Here is a 22,821-nt window from a genome sequence, read left to right on the forward strand (position 1 = left end):
TTAATGTATGGTGGGTGACACGTTTGACAAAGTTTCAAAAAAAGTATCATAAATCAATTTCAACAACCACTCAAAATCCACAGTTAAAAAAATACAATTTTCAAAAAGTCTTCACTTTCCAAATGTACAAAGGTGTGGGGATCACTTGGACCACAATGCAACAAATGGGGCGGTTCTTTATGCAAAATATCAGTTTATGCAAATATAGAACGGGCATGTGCAAGAATTGAACAGCCAGGTACATACAACTTGTTTCTATAATGTAACAGCATATAGTGCAAATGGACATTCCATGTTTTGAGTATAAAAATGTTTTAATTTTGAGTAAGATTAACATAAAACAGGTGAAAAGTGATATCAATCCCTGAAACAGATTATGCCTCTGATTAAGAGAAAATAATCTGATAAATTTGTTTCAACATCAATTCATTGTGTTAATGTGATTTATGTTATAACTACAAACAGCTATATAATACCAGCAAACATAAATTAACTTAAATTTGATATGTAAAGAAAAATATCCCCTTTTGTTTATTTTTTCAGTGCTCCCATCACACCCCATTTTAACCTTTAGGGTCAGCCACAGTGTGCTCTGAGTTTGGGATTATCCTGTGCTGATCTGGTCTTAGTCTGTATTTAAGGTAACAAGACTAATTTTGGGGCGTAGCACTGTTGCAATATACCACAGAGTAGCAGACTAGCAGTGGACCAGTACTGAGAATAAGGGCAGCTGCAGTGTGCTTCTTTGAATTGGAGAAGGGGAACAAAGTTGTGTATTAACTTTGACCAACCTTGAGAGCAGGGTTAACAGACTTAGTACTGTGAGTAATGTTACAAAACGAATTCTGCACATATCAGACAGTCTGTTAAAGACATGAAAAAGCACAAGTATGCAACTAAAAATATAGAAACCGTATTTGATATGTATATTTGGACTGAAGTATAGTATGATACTCAATTAAATATATTTAACTTAATGGCACTGATAAAGACAAGCAATGCATGGGGATATTTATCTTTATATATAATACACTACCATGGCTGTTCGTTTGTCTGTCCAGGATTTTAAATCACCTGTAGCTTGCAAACCGTTTGACCTATTGACCTGAAATTTGCTACACATATACTACTTGATGTCTACTATCCGCTTTCAGTGTGATGATTGACCTCCAAGGTTATTCCTCTTTTTATTTTTATTTTATTTTATTGTAGAATCAACTCCCGGCAGCGGCCAGCACGGTGGCCGTGCGGCGCATGCGTACGGGCGCCGTTCTCATCCCTACCACAATCGCCGTCACTTCCCCTACTTCTTCAAATCTTAAATCATTTTTGAGGCAGATTGAAGACTTAAGTGCCATCTTAAGGGAAAAATTAAGGAAAACATACTAAGTAATTGCTACACAAACACTGACTTTATTAGTTTTAACGCGAAAAGATGCCAACGAAAGAAAAGAAGAAGCGGGCCGCTGGGGTGGAGAAAAGAAGAGCTGCTCAGGATGCAGCAAGCGTATCAACCTCTGAGCAAATGAATGGTAAATGTACAGAGAAAGGGTAGGAAAACTATGAATGCTCAAGTCAAGTGTATTCACTGCACGTTATCGTGCAGTGCGCCGTTACGGGTAATACATATTATACAGAGCTTGTACTCTACTCTTAAGTGGCTGCTGTGATGACACATCCTTTATGAATAATATCCATCCTCTGATTAGGTATTTTAAATGCTTTGGTGACTGTTTCATTAATTTGGTTATTAGAAAAAGCTAGGTGCATAATGAATGACAATTGTGAACTCTTTCTTATTTTCTGTATAATTAAGAAATTAGTTACATCAAGTCCAGATTAAGATCCTCACAGGCCCCAGGACATCACATGCATATATTTCGATTCTATGAATATCGTACAAAAAAATAAAACAAATGGGGAGTTCCAATGAGAGCTATGAACACATGGTCACTCATATGTTACATCGAGGCAAGGAGATGTAATCTACAAGTAACTGCATATGAATGTTGTGTAGAAGAGTGCAAGGTTAAAACACAAACAAAAAAAATGCTGGCATTAAATTTACTTGCATATTCCAGGGCCCCTTGGTGACCAGAGCCACAAGGTGTGTACCACCAAGCTCACCTAGATGGTAGTTTTTTTGGCTGTGAGTTACAGACAGACAATTATGCTGCAGGTACGATTTTCCTAACTTGTATGTCATCATGATTACTTTTGGCATAGGGACTTAAGGGCCCTTTCATACACTCGAAGAGAATAACATTGACAATAACTTGTCACCCTTGGGTCACAATGTTGCACAGGAGGACTCAGGAGGTTTTCCCAGAGACAGAAACTTTATTCCAGACCAGGTGGAACAAACACAAGTCTCTTTCAGGAGCGATCCAACTGCCCAAGGTGCAGCTGACAAACCGGCAACCTTGGCTCCAACTCCTGATCAAAAGATCACAAAGCCTTCCTCTTAAAGGTGTGGGGTGGCTCGGGAGCAACGAGCGGAGCAGAAGGAGTCTGGGGGAAGAGACACAAGGCAAGGACAGCTGCGGTGCAGTCTTTTAAATGTTCGAAGCCCCACGCAAGTAACACGTCGCGCAGCACGGCAGCAGGCTAGCAGCTAATCTAGCAAAGAGGAAGTGAAAGGCAGTGTTTGTTTCCCATTGTAACATTGTTTAAGAGGGGGTCTTGGAGGAGCAGCCGCGTCCCCTAGGGGCCGTGCTCAGAAATTATAGCAACAGTCATTTCAAACAAATATAGCTCATTTCGATCAAATGTCGCTTAACAATTGCAGTTATTTTTTCAAGTTTACATGATGACGTTCTTTTTTCCTGTACTCTGTCCCTTCAAGTCAAGAGGAATGTGTAGCTGAACATCGTTAATTGAGAGAGGGCGATACAGTGACCACCTGAACAAACCGAGGAGAATCACAAAGCCAAAACAATACTAGCTGAGGAGTTAGTTAGTTAGATAGTTAGTTACATTTGGGACAACAACAACATTTATTTACAGTGCATCCAGAAAGTATTTACAGCGCATCACTTTTTCCACATTTTGTTATGTGTAACATAAGCCTGTAAGCCTTATTCCAAAATGGATTAAATTAATTTTTTTCCTCAGAATTCTACACACAACACCCCATAATGACAACATGAAAAAAGTTTACTTGAGGTTTTTGCAAATTTATTAAAAATAAAAAAACTGAGAAAGCACATGTACATAAGTATTCACAGCCTTTGCTCAATACTTTGTCGATGCACCTTTGGCAACAATTACAGCCTCAAGTCTTGTTGAATATGATGCCACAAGCTTGGCACACCTATCCTTGGCCAATTTCACCCATTCCTCTTTACAGCACCTCTCAAGCTCCATCAGGTTGGATGGGAAGCGTCGGTGCACAGCCATTTTAAGATCTCTCCAGAGATGTTCAAGCGGATTCAAGTCTGGGCTCTGGCTGGGCCACTCAAGGACATTCACAGAGTTGTCCTGAAGCCACTACTTTGATATCTTGGCTGTGTGCTTAGGGTCGTTGTCCTGCTGAAAGATGAACTGTCGCCCCAGTCTGAGGTCAAGAGCGCTCTGGAGCAGGTTTTCATCCAGGATGACTCTGTACATTGCTGCAGTCATCTTTCCCTTTATCCTGACTAGCCTCCCAGTTCCTGCCACTGAAAAACATCCCCACAGCATGATGCTGCCACCACCATGCTTCACTGTAGGGATGGTGCCAGGTTTCCACCAAACGTGACGTCTGGCATTCACACCAAAGAGTTCAATCTTTGTCTCATCAGACCAGAGAATTTTCTTTCTCATGGTCTGAGAGTCCTTCAGGTGCCTTTTGGCAAACTCCAGGCGGGCTGCCATGTGCCTTTTACTAAGGAGTGGCTTCCGTCTGGTCACTCTATCATACAGGCCTGATTGGTAGATTGCTGCAGAGATGGTTGTCCTTTTGGAAAGTTCTCCCCTCTCCAGAGAGGACCTCTGGAGCTCTGACAGAGTGACCATCAGGTTCTTGGTCACCACCCTGACTAAGGCCCTTCTCCCCCGATCGCTCAGTTTAGATGGCCGGCCAGCTCTAGGAAGAGTCATGGTGGTTTCGAACTTCTTCCTCTTACGAATGATGGAGGACACTGTGCTAATTGGGACCTTCAAAGCAGCAGAAATTTTTCTGTAACCTTCCCCAGATTTGTGCCTCGAGACAAACCTGTCTCGGAGGTCTACAGACAATTCCTTTGACTTCATGCTTGGTTTGTGCTCTGACATGAACTGTCAACTGTGAGACCTTATATAGACAGGTGTGTGCCTTTCCAAACCATGTCCAATCAACTGAATTTACCACAGGTGGACTCAAATTAAGCTGCAGAAACATCTCAAGGATGATCAGGTGAAACAGGATGCACCTGAGCTCAATTACGAGCTTCATGGCAAAGGCTGTGAATACTTATGTACATGTGCTTTCTCAATTTTTTTATTTTTAATAAATTTGCAAAAATCTCAAGTAAACTTTTTTCACGTTGTCATTATGGGGTGTTGTGTAGAATTCTGAGGAAAAAATGAATTTAATCCATTTTGGAATAAGGCTGTAACATAACAAAATGTGGAAAAAGTGACGCACTGTGAATACTTTCCGGACGCACTGTATATCGCATGCTTTCATACAAATAATGTAGTTCAAAATGTTTTACAAGATGAAGAAAGAAAAAATAAAAATAAGATTAGGTAATACTAAGTACCAAAGCATAAAGTAAGGTCTGATGGCCCAGAGGATAGAAAAAACAAAAAATAAACTCCAGAGGGCTGGAAAAAAACAAAATCTGCAGGGGTTCAGAGGCCACGAGACCGCCCAGCTCCCACTGAACATTCTACTTAACATAAATGACCTCAATCAGTCTGCATGGTTTTCAGGCTTCATGTGGAAGAACCTATCTTGTTCTGCTTTTCAATGTGACAGAGCCGTCTTAACAGCATCATAGGTCCCCAGGCAAAGTAGTGCACGGGGGCCCCTGTTTTGATAGCAGAACAGAAACATACATAGGTATCACTGTGGGAGCCTATGCTCCTGAGGCCCCAGCCAGTGCCCATTGTGCCCATACATTAAAATGGCCATGCACTGAGTCAGCACTTAGACCTGAGGATCGTCTTCTCTCAGTACCGTACAACACAGTCTGGTCTTGATCCACTTTTAGTGCTGTAGTATCTCCTGCACACTGCAATTGACCCTTAATGTTTGTTATCTTACAAAAAAAAAAATCAACCACAGGACTCCATCCTAGAAAAACACTTTTCTTCATGTCACATTACTAGAGAAAGAGGAATACATTTTAGAAACAGCTTTTATTTGTAACTACAAACACTGAAAATGTGCAATGTCTAAATGAACTCATTTATCACTTTCAGAAACACTTCCGAATGGAATGTCAATCTATTAGCAGCCTGAAAAGTTTTATACAGTGAATTTAGTAAGTATCCAGACCACTTCTCTTTCTGCAAACTTTATTGTGCTGTGTATTTATTTTAAACAGATAGTTTTGCTGTTTTTCCCGATAATCAAAAATTTAATAACCCATAATGACAAAGTGAAAACATATTCAGAAAGCTTTGCCAATTTAATAAAAATCAAAAGCTGAAATCTCTCATTCATATAAGTGTTCAGACCTTTACTATGACAGCCTAAATTGTGCTCAGGTATATCCTGTTTGCTTTAATTATGCTTGAGATGTTTCTAGAACTTGATTGGAGTCCACCTGTAGCACATTGAACTTTATGTAAGGTCCCACAATTCACAATGTACAGTATGTCAGGACAAAAACCAAGCCAAGAAATCCAAGGAACTCTCTGCAGACCTCTGCAATAAAGTTGTGGTTGAGCATAGATTGGGGCAGGGCATTGAAACAATTTCCAAAGCCTTCAGTGCTCCCAAGAGCAGAGTGGCCTCAATAATTGTGAAGAACTTTGGAAACAACTGGACTCTTCGCAGAACAGGCCATCTAGCCAATCGAAGTAATCAGCAAGAAGGTTCTTGCTCAGGGTGGTGACCAAGAACCCCATTTTGTAAAAACGACCATCTCAGCAGCACTCCATCCATCAGGCGTTTATGGTAGAATGACTAGATGGAAGCCACTCTATGACACCCCATATGGAGTTTGCCAAATGGCATTTCAAGAGCTCTGAGAGCCTGAGGAAAATATTTTCTGGTGTGATGAGACACAAATTTAACAATTTGGGTAAAACTCCAAGCACTATGTTTGGTAAACACCAGTCACTGCTCAACACCTGCTCAATCACATCCTTACATGAAGCATGGTGGTGACACACTATGGAGATGCTTCTCAACAGAAGAAACAGGGAGAATGGTGAAAATTGTGAGGAGGATGAATGAAGCCAAATACAGAGCATTCCTTAAAGAAATCCTGAATCTGCTGTAGATGAGAGAAGAACTCAGGGTCATTTGTATAGCTAATAGCTAAGTTATTACAATATCTAATTCAGATATGTTTTTAAAAGGTGTCAACCACACAACTCTGTAGTTTATTCCAGATCGTGGCAACCCTATGTGTAAAGAAGTTCGCACTAGATTCCCTCTTGAGTGTATTTCCCCTTAATTTCCAGTGGCGTCCCAGTTTTTAGGATTTGTGATTTGACTAAACAAATTCAACGGGATCATCCTTATCTATGCTGCTGAGAATGTTGAAGACTGGGCTGGGTCTCCTCGTAACCTTTTCTGTGTAAGACTAAATAGACTTAATCCTCTAGCCTGTCACAGCAGGAAATGCCATTTAGTCGAGGGCTGTGCTTGATGGCTGTTCTCTCCCTTGCTTTAAGAGCTGATATGTGTTTTTTGTTCAGGGTTGAAAAGGAAAGTACACAGTTCATCTGATGTAATCTCAATAGCACATAACAGAATCTGAACAAAGGGTCTCTTAATTCACATTCAACAGTTTTTACAATATGATCCAATAATTTTATGGTCTTTTTCTTTGCTTCAGTCTATTGCCTGGATGATGAGAATGTTCCTGCAGCACAGTCACTAAATAGCTTCCGTTTTTGACTGACATTCTTTTATCTGTAATTAATATTTAATTTGTCTGCATGTAGCATTTTGTTTGTTTGTTCACCTATCATGAAAAAGTGGTTGCACCAATTTTTACAAAATTTGTCATGTAGGATGCTAAAATACAGGCTATATGGCATTTCAAAATTTCACTGTCTTGGTTGTAATGGGGGAATAACCCAAAACCTGTATTATTTCAAAATGGCTAAGTCGATCTTAGTGTAATTTTGCATGTTTAAAAAATCTAAACCAACTTAAAATCCAGGCTACACTGCATTTAAAAAATTTATTGTGCAAAATGGTTATAATAGGAGTGGGGGGCAAAAGAGGCATCACTCTAAAATGGCTGAATCAAACGTAATTAAATTTTGCATGCATATTACTGTTGATACAACCATAAATCTAGACTATAAGGCCTTTCAGGGGTTCCATTGAGAAGTGGGATTATAATGGAGGGTGCAGGCAATGAATATGACATATTTGTTTAGGCACCACTTATAGTAAATGCTATGTTCCACATTAGTAATTCAATGGAAAAAACAGTGTGTGGTGCAATGGTAGACCAACAAAAAAATCACCCAAAAATGGCTGTGTCTACTTTCATAAAATATTGAATTAACATTATTGTTCATGCAGAATAAAAGTATTGGCTTCTTGAAGTTTCAAGAATTTTATTTGGGAGCGGTAGTGGCAGTGATAATACCATGAAAACCATGCATTACTCCAGCGTTTCTCAACCGTTAAGTATTTGCGACCCGAGTTTTCATGACAGTTTTAATCGTGCTCCCTAACGTTTTTTTGAAACCCTAATAATATTTATTCCTATATTTTTTGCTGCCGATACACCGCTACAAGATTAAAATTTCCCTACGAATAGCAAAATTACGTCACATATGGCAACATTCGTGTCCCCTTTTTTGTTACTTCGGGGGCGCGCCCCACAGTTTGAGAACCACTGCATTACTCCAAAAAAGCTGACTGAATGTTCATGAAATTTTGCATGGATATGCAAAATATTGATATTAATGTATTAAGTTTATGGAGTTTCAGAAGTTTCATCATGAATAGTGGTTCTAAAGAGTGAACAACAAGCAAAACATGGTATTTTTTCTCGGCTTTTATGTTGTATCAATGGTTCAAGTATTCAACAACCCATTCAGTTTATTAATGTGGGATGAAACATCTATTTGTGAAACCACAATAAACCAGAAAATAAATAGAAGTAGCATGCATGGTTCTTACCCAACAAAAGAGTTACTGCAACTATGGAATCCAATCTTTGACAAAAAGAACAAATTATGGACTCATGATAGCAAATAAAATGATATTCACAGAGATCAAAGAGTTAATGTAGATGACAGATGAGACATTTATGTTTCTGCCAGCAATGACAAAAAAAATTCAACTTTTAAAACACACATAAATATTTGCTTTCTTACCATAACCTTTTATATAAATAACACTGGGTTCTGTAGCTAGTAGTTTATAAGTTTTAAATCTTTTAATAACCTTTGTATATTAACTATGTTCTAAATACAAAAAATTACTTATCTGTAATATCTATCTATCTATCTATCTATCTATCTATCTATCTATCTATCTATCTATCTATCTATCTATCTATCTATCTATCTATCTATCTATCTATCTATCTATCTATCTACCTCTATCTATGATCAAATGCCTATCCTAGCCATCTATCTAATCAGGACAGGTCAGGTTGGGGAGCATGCACTGGCACAGTTCATTGCCACACCCACCACATGACAAAACATCTTGGGATCCTGGTTGGCAACCCCCAAGGTAGACCAGTCCATTCCCACCCTCTGAAAAAGACCCTCTATTTGCCTCAGCCAGATGCTATGTGTGCGTCTCCTTGGCCTGGTCCAGAAATTCGGGTCCTCAACAATGAGGATCCTGCAAGCCGGATCACCCTTGGGAATTGTGCCACGTGGCCATAGTGCCGTAACTGATGCTCCCTCACAATGTCGGTAATGTGCCTTATTCAGGATTCTATGAGCAACCTCTCATTCGACACAAAGTCAAACCAGCAGTACCCAAGGATTCTCCAAAGAAACACAGTACAGATGGAGTCCAGGTCACTGGATAGCATCCATGTCTCGCAATGATATAGCAAAATAGGAGCACCAGGACTCTAAAGACTTGGACCTTCATCCTTTTGCATAGCTATCAGGTGTGCCACTCACTCCTTTCCAGCGACCTTATGACCCCCCATGCTCTCCCAATCCATCTACTGACTTCATAGGAAGAGTCACCAGAGACATGAATGTCACTGCCAAGGTAAGTAAACCTCTCCATTAGGTCGACACCCTCTCTGCAGACAGACACACTGCTGATGGCTGTGCCCAAGAGGTCATTAAAGGCCAGGATCTTGGTTTTTATCAGGACACTCGCAAGCCCAGACACTCAGACTCCTCGCTCAATCTCTCGAACGCCCTGATCAGAGCCTCCATTGATTCCACAAAGATCACAGCACAGCCACTGGACCCCACGCCCTTGCCCAACACCCAGTCCGTACAAGTATTGAACAGAGTAGAAGAAAGAACGAACCCCAGAATGAACTGGGAAAAATGCAGAGGTTCTGCGTTCATTCTGCACAGCACTCAGAGTACCAGTGGAGAGGCCAGCCATGATATCCAGCAACCTTGAGGGGATCCCACAAAGTCTCAAGATGTCCCACAGGGAAGCTCGACCAACTGAACTGATATATCATAAAAGCGCAGTCTTTATAAATTTCTCTAGAGTCACCTATTTTTACCTTTAATTATGGTTTTTCCATTACTGCAGAAAATATTATTAATACACTGCGGTGGGCTGGCGCCCTACCCAGGGGTTTGTTTCCTGCCTTGCGCCCTGTGTTCGCTGGGATTGGCTCCAGCAGACCCCCGTGACCCTGTGTTAGGATATAGCGGGTTGGATAATGGATGGATGGGATATCTTATATATAATTCGCCAGCCTACTCACTCACTCACAAACTCACTCACGTCTGTCTGAAGCCGAATGCGCAGTCGCCTTCTGCGCAGCTGCCCGAAAAACCTTACGAGACCGACATCGCGGCAGCCAGCGGATTTACGCCCGCGAAAATTCAAAGAGAAAGATGACTTCGACCGACATCCAACCCCAACATCGCAGCAGGCGGCAGATTTACGGCCGCAAAAATTCAAAGAGAAAGGCGACTTCAATTAAAGCTCTAGAGGCCTGAAAGGCGATTTTGACTACAGCTCGAGGCCTAATTACGCATTCATTCAATACACCTATATCAGGTTTGTGGTGCTTATACTTATTACTATTCCACTCATGTCCATTTCATCTTACGTTGTCGAAACGGGCTCTTTCTCTAGTTATTAATACAACCATAGGGCTGTTTATTATTTTTGGCATTATTTTGCTTTAAATGCTGCACATATAATACAAGAGGACTGGCAATTTACACATATTGTAGGAATTCCCGATAGCAGAACTGATTCATTTCAGCCAATGTGGTTAGTGTAAGTGCCAGCCAAAACTGATTTAGCTCCCAGTGACTAAAATACCATTGACATGCTAGGGAAAACATTAAACAAAACCACAAAAATTAAAAAGGCACAAAAAAAAAAACAAAACATGAAATAAATTCACTTGGCTACAGAACTGACATATACAAGGAAGTAAATCTGGGGGAAACCCATGTAACTCAAAATATCCTTCACTGACTAGAGATTGTCAAAATCACTAACATTAACTGAAATCAGTGTCAAAAGAACAAGCAACATTCAGTCACAGAATCAAAAAGAAAGTCAAATTATCTTACTATTTTAGTATCCACATCTCAGATAGCTGGGAAATAAATGTGGTGAACTGTATCATGGGAAGGATAGTCAAAGCAACAAAACACTGTCCCTAGAAAACAAAATGTTGTTGAAAATGAAGATAAAAAAATAATAGCTATTAAATGAAGCATCTTGGCAAAAAACAGATCCTTCTCTAAATGTAAATCTTCCTCTAAAACAGTATGATTTTGAATTTTATCCAACTTTGTAAATCCAGAACAAAATTTAAGAACATTGCAACTCATTAAAACTCTATAAACGTTGTATATAAATTGATCCAAACATTACAAGCAAGCGCTCGAAAAAATAAACAAAGGAATCAATCGCAACAGCTAACACCTATCACCAGGTCTAATTGTAGGAAAAAAAACAACTGAAAAAAAATATAGAATAATAATCAATAAGCAGGTTGTCCTACCTTATAAAGGCTCCTGTCATGTTTTTCAATTTAATCAGTTGGTTTAATTCTCATGAGAGTCCCCGGGGCCTTGGTCCCGACAGCTCCATTCAGGGATCCATGTATGCTCAATCCTCTGCTTCAAAAGGATCATTAAAATTTCGAAATCCTGTACTCAAATACAAAGAAAACATAAATGAAACATGAAGGCAAACAAAAATCCAGACTCACCCTTCCAATTAGTAAACCCACGTAATTTGTGCCCATTAAATTTTTCTAGTAGTAGTACAAAAAATGCCTCAGCTCTTGATTCATTCAGACCTTCAAACAGTGTCCTAATCCACTATTTACAAGCAAAGACAACTAAGTCAGCCACCTTTCCCCAAGGCCTCCCTGTGTAACAATTGCTTGTTTATATCCTCAAGCAGGAGATGTGACTTGAATTTCTAAGACCACAAACTTGAGGTCATTCACCTTGTGAGTGCATTCCTTAAAATGTCTTATGCTCTAAAATTCTCATGCACATAGTTTTAATAATTTGTCTTATATAAATTAAGGGATTTGGATAGAACAGCAAATGAATAACACTGTCGAATTACAGTGAGAACAATGTTCCAACTTGAAAGATAAAGATTTTATTGTGATAATGTCTTCCTCGTGCACTTTAATGGCCCAATTTAGGTATATATCACCAAACAGGCTTACTATTAATTCATGTCAGTCTTCATAACATCACCTGCAATGCTTCATGTCTGAGTAAACGCAATTTTTTTAATATTCAATGAGCTAAGTACTGTATATATTAATGTTTATATTAGAAAAACATTTGGTTTCTCCTGTAAGTTTGTTTATCTGATTTTCTGTTAAATCCTCTGTCTACCCATCCAATGTCTTTATCTTTGACAATTCTCTTTCACATTTCTCTGAACACATTTTCCAGCACATCATGATAATGAATGCTCTTTGAGGATAGCTAGATGTGTGAAACATAGAACTTCTATGTGTAGGTTTTGTATAACACTGTGTTTAAGATTGACTTCAACTTCTAAATACATTCATCCATCCATCCATTATCCAACCCGCTATATCCTAACTACAGAGTCACGGGGGTCCGCTGGAGCCAATCCCAGCCAACACAGGGCGCAAGGCAGGAAACAAACCCCGGGCAAGGCGCCAGCTCACCACAGACTTATAAATATATGCTTTCAAATAACCAATGAATAGAAAATGTTTATCCTCAGGAATAACCATTACAAAAAAGCATATCATCATTGGACCCCACCCAAAATATTTTTAATTATATGAATTACTAGCTGTGTTACCCAGCTCTCCTAAGACAATGGGCCTTGGTTGCAGTTACTTTAACAGTTTTTTGGATGCATCTGAAGTACTATGTAATTAACTGAGTACTATTTTGTGTACAATATTTGTTGTTTTTTATGTTATTTTAAGCAGGGGTTAATATTATTAGTACACTGGATCTCCTAATTCCTTACACTTGCCCAGGATTAAAATATACCTGCCCTAGATCAGTTCCTACTTTTCCTACCCACTGACCTTGGGTTCTGTTGATGGTCACTGCAAAGCACAGTTTTATAAGAAACTAGCCACATCACCTGTCAAAGACAAGTAATAGTATAAATTTAAAAATATTTTTATATCTCTTGCCTTATGTATACCTGCAGCGCCTTTGCTGTTTATTCCCATGTGTCTGAACATGTCTTGTCCCATTAAATCTGCTCCTTGGGCTCTGTCATTTCGATATGCCTTGCTTGTCTCCTGTCTGCTTTTATACTTCCCACCTTTGAAGGTGAGTCTCACTGTGCCTCCTACGCCTTTACTTGTGTGTCTCTTTCAATCACGTCACCAAAGCCAAACAGGCCAATCACATCAAAGCGAAACTGACCAATCAGATTGTTCGGAGGAGCTGGACACACAGACCTTAGCATTGTATTATATAGTAGATAGATAGAGTGTATTTTTTAAATTCAAACAGGTAATTAATGAGGATAATGGGAATTTTGCGTAGAAATATAATTTCACACTGTAGCACATCCTGTAAAAGTGGTAGCTTCAATCAGAGTTGAACATTATTATTATTATTAGTGTGATACTCTGATCTGTAATCTTATACCATTGCAACATTTTGGAGGGTTTAGATCAAAAACAGTATACAAATTGAAATAGGCTTAATATATGGGAACAACAGATTACATCAGAGAAAGTGGGGAATAAAAAATTGCAACTAATAAGAAATGAAATAAACCCCAAATAAACTTACAAAATTAAAAACAATGGAAAATCAAATTATAAAGTACAGCAAACCACAAATCTAAAATTGCAGTGCTCACTATTTACATATCACTCTGTAACAGGAAGCCAACTGAACTAAACTCAATTGTACACTAAAGAACTTGTTTTAGGGGCGGCATGCTGTTGCAGTGGTAGCGCTGCTGCCTCGCAGTTAGGAGACCCAGGTTCACTTCCCGGGGCCTCCCTGCGTGGAGTTTGCATGTTCTCCCCGTGTCTGCGTGGGTTTCCTCCGGGTGCTCCGGTTTCCTCCCACAGTCCAAAGACATGCAGGTTGGTAACTCTAAATTGTCCCTAGTGTGTGCTTGGTGTGTGTGTATGTGCCCTGCGGTGCCCGGGGTTTGTTTCCTACCTTGCACCCTGTGTTGGCTAGGATTGGCTCCAGCAGACCCCCGTGACCCTGTAGTTAGGATATAGCGGGTTGGATGATGGATGGATAGAACTTGTTTTTGAGTTTATCACCAGTCACGTGTTCAGCTGGCAGGGATGGGGTGGGGGTAGGGATAGGAGTTATGTTTGCAGTACAAAAGTATTATTATTAATTTGCTTTTTAATTTTATTAATATGGCTTTACTTCAAAAGCTAGAGAGAGAGCGAGGTTAGGAGCACACACTGATACAGCGCATTGCCGCAACCACCACATGACAAACCAACTCAGGATCCCAGATTAGGACCCGAGTGCAGCCATGCAATGGGTGACACCTCAGCACCACACTAGTTCAGGTGGAGTAGAATAGTGTGAGGTTTTTTATGGTGACTGGAGTGCCATTTCTGCCACCAACCCCCAAGTTTTTACCTGTAGGCTGAAGGGCCTACATGCAGGGATGGATGCAGATTAATGTCATACCAAGGATGAAGCCAGAGCTAGAAAATAAAGTTTTAACACTGATGATGTGGAAGAGTGGGTTCAATCATGGAGGAGTCCACCCTAGGGGTCCGAGGGACGACTGTGTGGCGAGAAGGAAGACGAGAGGACAACCGACCCCAAACAGTCTGGCAGACGTCGGCAGAGGCAGCCAAGATGGGGGTCGGTAGTGTGAGGACCGTGGCGGCTGAAACCTCTCCAGCTGAGCAAGCCTTGGGTGAGCTGGAGAGACTGGGAAGGAGCTGTGCTTGGCTGGTGTGACCCCAATGTCTGATATAGGATTTTAATCTCATTTTAGCCTTGTTTTAACTGTTTGGAATTTTTACATTTTTATGAATTTATTTATGGAACTTTGGGAACACTATTGTTTTGGATACTGTTGGCTTTGACTGTTTTTAATAAAAGCACTGTTTGCACTTTGCACTTTCCCATTGCTTCGATTGGTGTCTCATTGTCCAGCTCATCCAGTTACAATACTGATGGTGTCGGGTTCAAGAGGCTCCCAAAAGTGCAGGACCCGCATCAACTCATCCTAGACTGTATAATCCTGTCAAACTTCAGTTTTTTTTAACTAAACAAGAAATAATGTTACTGTTGATGAGTAATTGAGTGAGTCAGTAAGTGAGTCAGTCAGCTTTGCATTTTATATATATATATATATATATATATATATATATATATATATATATATATATATGTATATATATATATATATATATATATATATATATATATATATACTCCATACATTTATATTTATTTGTATATTTTTAAAGAGTTTCTGTGTAAAAGAGTTTAAAGGAGCATATACATATGATTCGTCAAATTGGGTAACATATAAATTATCCATCCATCCATTTTCCAACCCGCTGAATCCAAACATAGGGTCACGGGGGTCTGCTGGAGCCAATCCCAGCCAACACAGGGCACAAGGCAGGGAACCAATCCAATGAAGCACCCATCTATACATGTTTAATCCATCAAAGAATTGTTCATTTAACATGAAATAGTTCTGCTTCATTCTGCTTTAATGCAATATTGGCACACTCAATTATATACTGAGTGAATACCAGAAGAAATGCTGAGCTTAAGTTTAGACCGTAGGTGACTGTATCCACTGAACTGAACTGCACTGGCAGATATTTATATATACAATGACTTCATATGCAAGACAATTGGTAGCACTGTGTCACAACAAGGCATCTTTTGTCATGACTGGAAATGGGCTACTGACCTTTGTCCATCCTGTCCTTTGTGCTGGCACACCTTTTAAAAGTTATTCAAATTATCAGCACATACAATAACATACCTTATACCAAGATTGCATTTTTCGTTAGGTCTAAAGCCTGACCCTCTCTCTGTTAGCTCTTTACACTCAACATGCAGCAAATCATCTTACATACAGTATGTTCTAGGACTGTCCCCCTGTAGCTGCACTCTGGTCATTCATCTCATGTTACGTTGCTGCTGTGTGGGAAGAACTACTCTTTGCTCTCAATTATTATTGATTTCATATTTCTCTTCTTTCTCCTTTCTTTTGTTATCTTTTTATATTCAGTTGCTGCCAAAATTTTGCTTTTCTCCAGAAGGAAGGATCCAGATATCCCTACTTTTTACAGCATGGAGGTTTTCCGCTTGTAACTCAGTTTTGTTAGAGCTATCAGCAGCACAAATACATGATTTTTTTCCTGCCATCACAGTTTTGGGTTAAGGAATATATTGCTTATTTGATTAAAAGTTACAATTAAGAAGTGGTTTTCTTGGTTAAATGCAACTAATTCTGCTAGACCTTTTGTCTCTCCTTTGTGTGTGTGTGTCTTTCTAGTCCTTGTAACTCTCTGTTTAGTCTCAATGAAAAGGTAAGTACAGCATTGTCTTATTCCATCTATCCATCCATCCATTATCCAACCCACTATATCCTAACTACAGGGTCACAGGGGTCTGCTGGAGCCAATCCCAGCCAACACAGGGCGCAAGGCAAGAAGCAAACCCCGGGCAGGGCGCCAGCCCACCACAGGGCACATGCACAGGAAAATTTAGAATCGCCAATGCACCTAACCTGCATGTCTTTGGACTGTGGGAGGATACCGGAGCACCCGGATGAAACCCACGCAGACACAGGGAGAACATGCAAACTCCACACAGGGAGGACCCGGGAAGCGAACCCAGGTCTCCTAACTGTGAAGCAGCAGCGCTACCACTGCACTATCGTGATACCTTTATATTTGTTACTAAATTCAATACAAAAATTAATTTGTAGTTTAACCACAAAATCTCAATCACTAATACAGCGTAGTAACAAAAAAGGGGGCACGAATGTTGCCATATGTGGCGTAAGTTCGCTATTTTAAAAATTTTAAACTTGTAGTGATGTATCGTCAGCAAAAAATATAGGAATAAATTTTATTAGGGTTTCAAAAAAAACATTTTAGATTAAAACTGTTATGAAACTCGGGTCGCAAATACTTAAAAGTTGAGAAACGCTGCACTAATATATGATCTCCCAATTGTTACCAAATTAAAAATCTGTATGTCAAGTGAAGTTTATTGTCATGCATACATATTACTATGGAATTCATACTTGTATGTCTCCTCAGATCAACAGACAAAAATACAAAGTTAAAAATAAATAAAATGTATACAGTGGTCAGCATGCATACAACATATACTGTATAATTATATACCACATATGCAATATGTTTTTCCAAGTATTTTATACACACATACACTACTGGTTAAATGTTTTACAACAGCTCAGTTTATCCAGTAGTTGAAATGCATTGAATGACCTAAAATGGTGAAAAGGTAAGCAGTAAACTGCCGGAGGTTTAAATTTAAAGTTTAGGTTAGCAAATCTGAAAAAAGGGAGATTTCGGAATATTACAAATAGGCTTTCTTCAGGGAACAACCATTAGGTTACAACCTACAGATGTTGTGCAGCAATTAAGGGAAATTAAGCCTTGCAAGTTGAAACAATTTACTCAGGTGTCCCAACTTCTGTTGATTACTTAAAAACCCTGTGTGTGTCTTAAAACAGATTTGGAACAAACTTTGTTACTACACCCTCTGAAGTACTACATGGACAATATTGCACTGGCATTTAACAAATAAACAATGGTAAATAAAAAAAAAATAAGTCAAGGAGTCATAAAGTATGTAGAATGTTAGTAAAATTTTTGATTCATCAAAGTAGACATTTTTTTCTGATATAACAGCCAAAGTGTGGTAACTCTTTTGAATCAGAATGTCACTCACTCTATGCATGTCACCAACTCTGCCTCCAGCAAAAGAACCCCATAATATCACTCTTCCTCCTCCATGTTTGACAGTTGGTGTCACACACTTAGGAAGCATTCTTTCACCAACTCAACAGTGTACAAACACCCTGCATGATGAACTGAAGATTTCAAATTTTGATTCATCGGTCCATAAGACTCTGTCCAGTCTGCAGCAGACCCCAGCTGGTATTTCAAAGCCCTATTTCATCCTTTAAGCAATGGCATTCTTACTGTCACTCACCTGGTCAAATCTGCAGTACAAAGTCTCCTCGTCACAGTAGAAACTGCGACTTGCTTTTTTCAACCACTGTAAAGCTGTGCTTGAAACAGTTGTGCTGTGAGATGCCTATCACACAAGATGTTGACCCTCAGAAACTTTTATTCTGATTGGGTTGTGACTTTGGGCTGCCAGATCTCTTCCTACCAGAATTTCTTCCTGTTGACAATTGCCTTTGGATTGTGTAGGACACCATACTTGCTAACACTTTTATACTTTTTGCATGTTCTCTAAATAGAAGGCATACACTTCCAAGGGTAATAATGCTGTGTCTCATTTTATTTGTTAATTGCAGCTTTTTTATCATCACTGGAATTTAAAGCATTCCACAGTGTAGAGGGTGTAGTAACACTGTCTGTTCCAACTCTGCTTTATGAGACAGGGAGGGTCTTTAAGTAATCAACAGAAGTTGGGACACCTGTGTAAATTGTTTGCTTCAACTTGCAAGGCTTAATTTACTTTAATTGATGCAGAACATCTCTAAGTCATAACCTGTTAGTTGTTCCCTGAGGAAGGCCCATTTGTAATATTCTGAAATTTCCTTTCTTTCAGTTTCTGCTAAGCTAAAGTTTAAATTTAAACCTCTTAAATTTACCATTTTTACCATTATATGTCATGTCATTTATTGCATTTCAACTGATTAAATTTGAGAAAAAACTGAAGTGTTGTAAAATTTTTCATCTGTGGTGTATATAATCGCTCAGGGACAGCTCAGTAACTCCTCTGCTGCGTATCCCTGCTGTGTAATGCTGGCGGCTGCATGCTGACACTCTGTTAAATAGTAAACCAATGGCAAAGAAATACAGCTGCCCTTCAAAAACTCCCTCTTAAACAGTATTTCAATGGGAAACAAACACACTCTTAATGAGTCTTCTGCGTGATCAACTGCAGGTTTGTAAGCTTACCGCACAATGTGCTTCTCGCTCAATGTTTTGAACATTTAAAAGTAGAAGCTCTGACCAGCTAAACTGTTAAATTTTCTGAAATTTTCAGTCCTCTCTCCTCCAGACTGCATCTGTCCCAGCTGTTGCTTCAGAGCTGTTGAACCTGCCTGATGTGGAAGACTTTGTGTTCTTTTAAACTGAAATAGGGTGCTAGAGGAGGATGTTTACCAGCTGTAACCTGTGAGCTTGTGTGCAGAAGATAAACTCTTTTTCTGAGTCAGTTTCTTCCTGATCAACAATAAAGTTATTGTTCCTTGGAAACCTGGTCTTTTCTTCCTGTCTCTTGTGCAACTCTATGACCCAATCTTGACAATATATATGCAACATTTATAATATTGTAATAGTATAATAATAATATATAATATATTTTATTCTTTACATTCTTTATTATGCTATATTTGTTCTGTTCAGTGTCCATAGGAGTTCACCAAATCACTAAGAATCTTTTGAATATTTAGTAAATCATTGGTATGGTAAAAAATAAAAAAGAAGACTCAAACAGGGACATACCAGACTAAATAAATAAATAACTAATTGGCTGAAGTTTTGTCAATAATATTCTTTTTAATGAGTTATTGAGACGCTTCCTAATTACTCCCCAAATCTATGCATTAGGATAGCCGTTGCGTACTATCTTGAAGGAGAGAGTAGGAAATTTGAAATTTGAGCCTAGGAAAATATTGTGGTCAAAAAAACAAAGAGGTCAAAACCAGAATTCAAGAATTGATAGTTAAAACTCATAGTAGTAAACGAAAATTCAAAGTCTCAGTTCAACCAGGGATCAAATACAAAAATAAAAAAGGAGAGAATCGCACATACAGTAATCAGTAAGTTTATCTAATCTCGGATAGTTTGGGGCTTGCCAGGAACAACCTTGATGCCATCACTCTTGATGACATCATCAACTTGTACTCCTGGTGCAGGATGGGAACTTTACCAAGGCAACAGGTGAATCAAAGCTCTCAAAATGGCAACACTCATTACCACAACAAGATGCTGTCGAAAATAATGTTATTCAATTATCAACTACCAATAACGGCATACTGCATGATAACATGCAGTGAATACACTTAACTTATAGTTTTCATCCTCTTTCTCTGTACGTTTAGCATTCGTTTGCTCAGAGGTTGATGTGCTTGCTGCTTCCTGAGCAGCTCTTGTTTTCTCCACCCTAGCGGCCCGCTTCTTCTCTTCTTTCGTCTGCATCTTTTTGCGTTAAAACTGATTAAAGTCAGTGTTTGTGTTGCAATTACTTAGTACGTTTTCTTAAGTTTTCACTTAAGCTGGTACTTAAGTGTTCAATTTGCCTCAAGAATGATTTAAGATATGAAGAGTTAGGGGAAGTGACGGCGAAGGTGGTTGGGATGAGAACGGTGATCGTATGCATGTGCCGCACGGCTGCCCTGCTGGCCGCTGCCAAGAGTTGATTCTACAATAAAATAAAATAAAAATAAAAAGCGCAATAACCTTGGAGGTCAATCATCACCCTGAAAGCGGATAGTAGATGTCAATTAGTATATGTGTACCAAATTTCAGGTCAATAGATCAAACGGTTTGCGAGCTACAGGTGATTTAAAATCCTGGACAGACAAACAGACAGCCACAGTAGCGTATTATATATAAAGATTGAGACAAAGGATCCAGATAAAAAAAAACACTCCATTTCTTTGAGTTAGAAATACTCCAAAATAGATTTAAAGATTATTTTTTAAGCTTTAGGAAAACTCTAAATAATTAATTAAGAAGAATTAATCAAAAAATTTTGAGCTACTTTTAGCAATTGCCTTATGCTTTCAAAAATATTCATGTCTCTGCCCATTATCAACACAGCACCCCCAGTAAAAAAAAACAGATACAATAATTCTGGAGTTTTGTGCGAATTTTCTCTGCACTACTTCAGAAATATTTTGATAAGTTCTTATACCCCAGTATGTTTCAATAAATGGATCCATGGTTTTCAAACAGTTTTCAAGAAAGGCAAAGAAATGATAAAGGAAAAACAAACCTCTGCTCCACCAGTCAAACCACAGTTGGACAGTTCTGTGTCTTTTTGAGTTAACAATGCTTGTGCATTTTGATATAGGTAATACTTGAGCATACAGTAATTATTGCGTGCGTACTACAAAGAACAAGAAAAAAAAAAGGAGGAATTACATATAGAAAAGACTGCTGCTCAGTGATGCTTTTTTAATAGCCTAAATGACAGATTTTCTTATTATTAACAGAGTAAATGAGTGTTAAGATTCAAAGTTCATTTCACCAGGGCTTTTATTATAATTATCCTATTATCTTCTAATTTTATAGCCACTGTTCAACCATGTTCAATACATTTGATGAAAAAGGGGCCATTTACCCCAACATAGCTCGTCAATCACATATTATGGAAAAAGTTCAAAAATGGGGCTTCTTGTATGCGACTGTCATCTTTGCCAATAGACATATTAATACAATATCCAACAAGGAAACACAACAGATACGTGGGTTGTCCATTTGGTCTGGTAATATTATTAGGCACTCAATTCCTTTTCTTTCCAGCATCCTTTCTTCTTTGGATAGAGTCGCCCATTTTCGCTGCTTACTTTTGGCGCCACTCGTCGAATGATTGATATCACAGCCATTTCAGCGAAAGAAAAATAAAGGAATTGAATAAAGCATGTCCCAGACCATCTAATTTTGTTTGATTTATTTCTCCTTTGCAAGCTGCAATGAGGCTTAAAGGAACCTTTTTAAATAAAAAATAAAAACACATTATAGAATTTCTTTGAGATTCTAGTCAGGATTTAAAATGTGGTGTTGCTCACCTTAAAAAAAGCTCAAAAACACTAAATCAGCAGCATCCTACAAGCACTACAACTGTGTCACTAACACAATTTGGAACTGGAATGAATGAGAAGGTATAGGAGGAGCAGAGAAAGTGAGCGGTTTAGTAGTGGGTTGGAGTCAGGGAAAGGGCAGGATAGAATTATTCCATACATTTTGCTCTTCTTAGGTATTCTGTGGCTTATCTGCAGAGAAAAAGAGACCATAAAGAGGAGATACCCACTGCATGGTTGAAATTAAAGCAATATTTCACTCCAGTCATTCCATCTGGATTGTACACATCTACAATGTAGGGTGTTACAAATTATGATATATCAATGCACTACTTCTAATCTGGGTGTTTTCTGGAATTAAAAGTAGTATACAATGTTGCTTAGTCCCTTATACTTTGAGTATGAAAGAGGATAGTAAAAGATGATATGGTGAACTTGTATGGACAGCCATTTTGGATATAAATACATACTGTATGCAAATAAATAAATGTTTAGTGAATTGTGACACCAAATCAAAAAAAAAAAACCACAATGATATATGCAGAAAAATGATTAAATGTATCATGAAATATGTTTTTTGGTCATTTATCTATTTATTTAATTATTTTTTCATTTATTAAATTCAGTGACACTGCACATGTCCTGGAAATGAAAGCATCATTTTCTCATCGTCCTTTTTCTCTAGTGAGTATTGTGCTTGATGAATATTTTATTTTATGTACAGTGTCACTGAAATAAATAATGGACTACAGTAAATAATAAAAACTTTAATGGAAAAAGTCCAGATGATAACCTAAGAGATGACTTTTTAAAGACATGTTACATTCCACAGCTTTGATTCTCTTTAAAAGATCATCCACTATTTCAAAGTAGAAGTCTGCCTTATGATTCCCCAAGAAATTCCTGCACATACTCTTAATGGACTGCCATGCAGCTTTTTCAACTTGGTTTAACTGGTCATCAAACGTCTCATCTTGAATCAATTCCCTGATTTGTGGTCCAACAAACATTCCTTCTTTGATCTTGCCGTCACTAATCCTTTCTTAAATATGTGAATTTGTGCC

The sequence above is a fragment of the Erpetoichthys calabaricus genome, chromosome 5 (assembly GCF_900747795.2).
Source record: "Erpetoichthys calabaricus chromosome 5, fErpCal1.3, whole genome shotgun sequence".
NCBI lineage: Eukaryota > Metazoa > Chordata > Cladistia > Polypteriformes > Polypteridae > Erpetoichthys > Erpetoichthys calabaricus.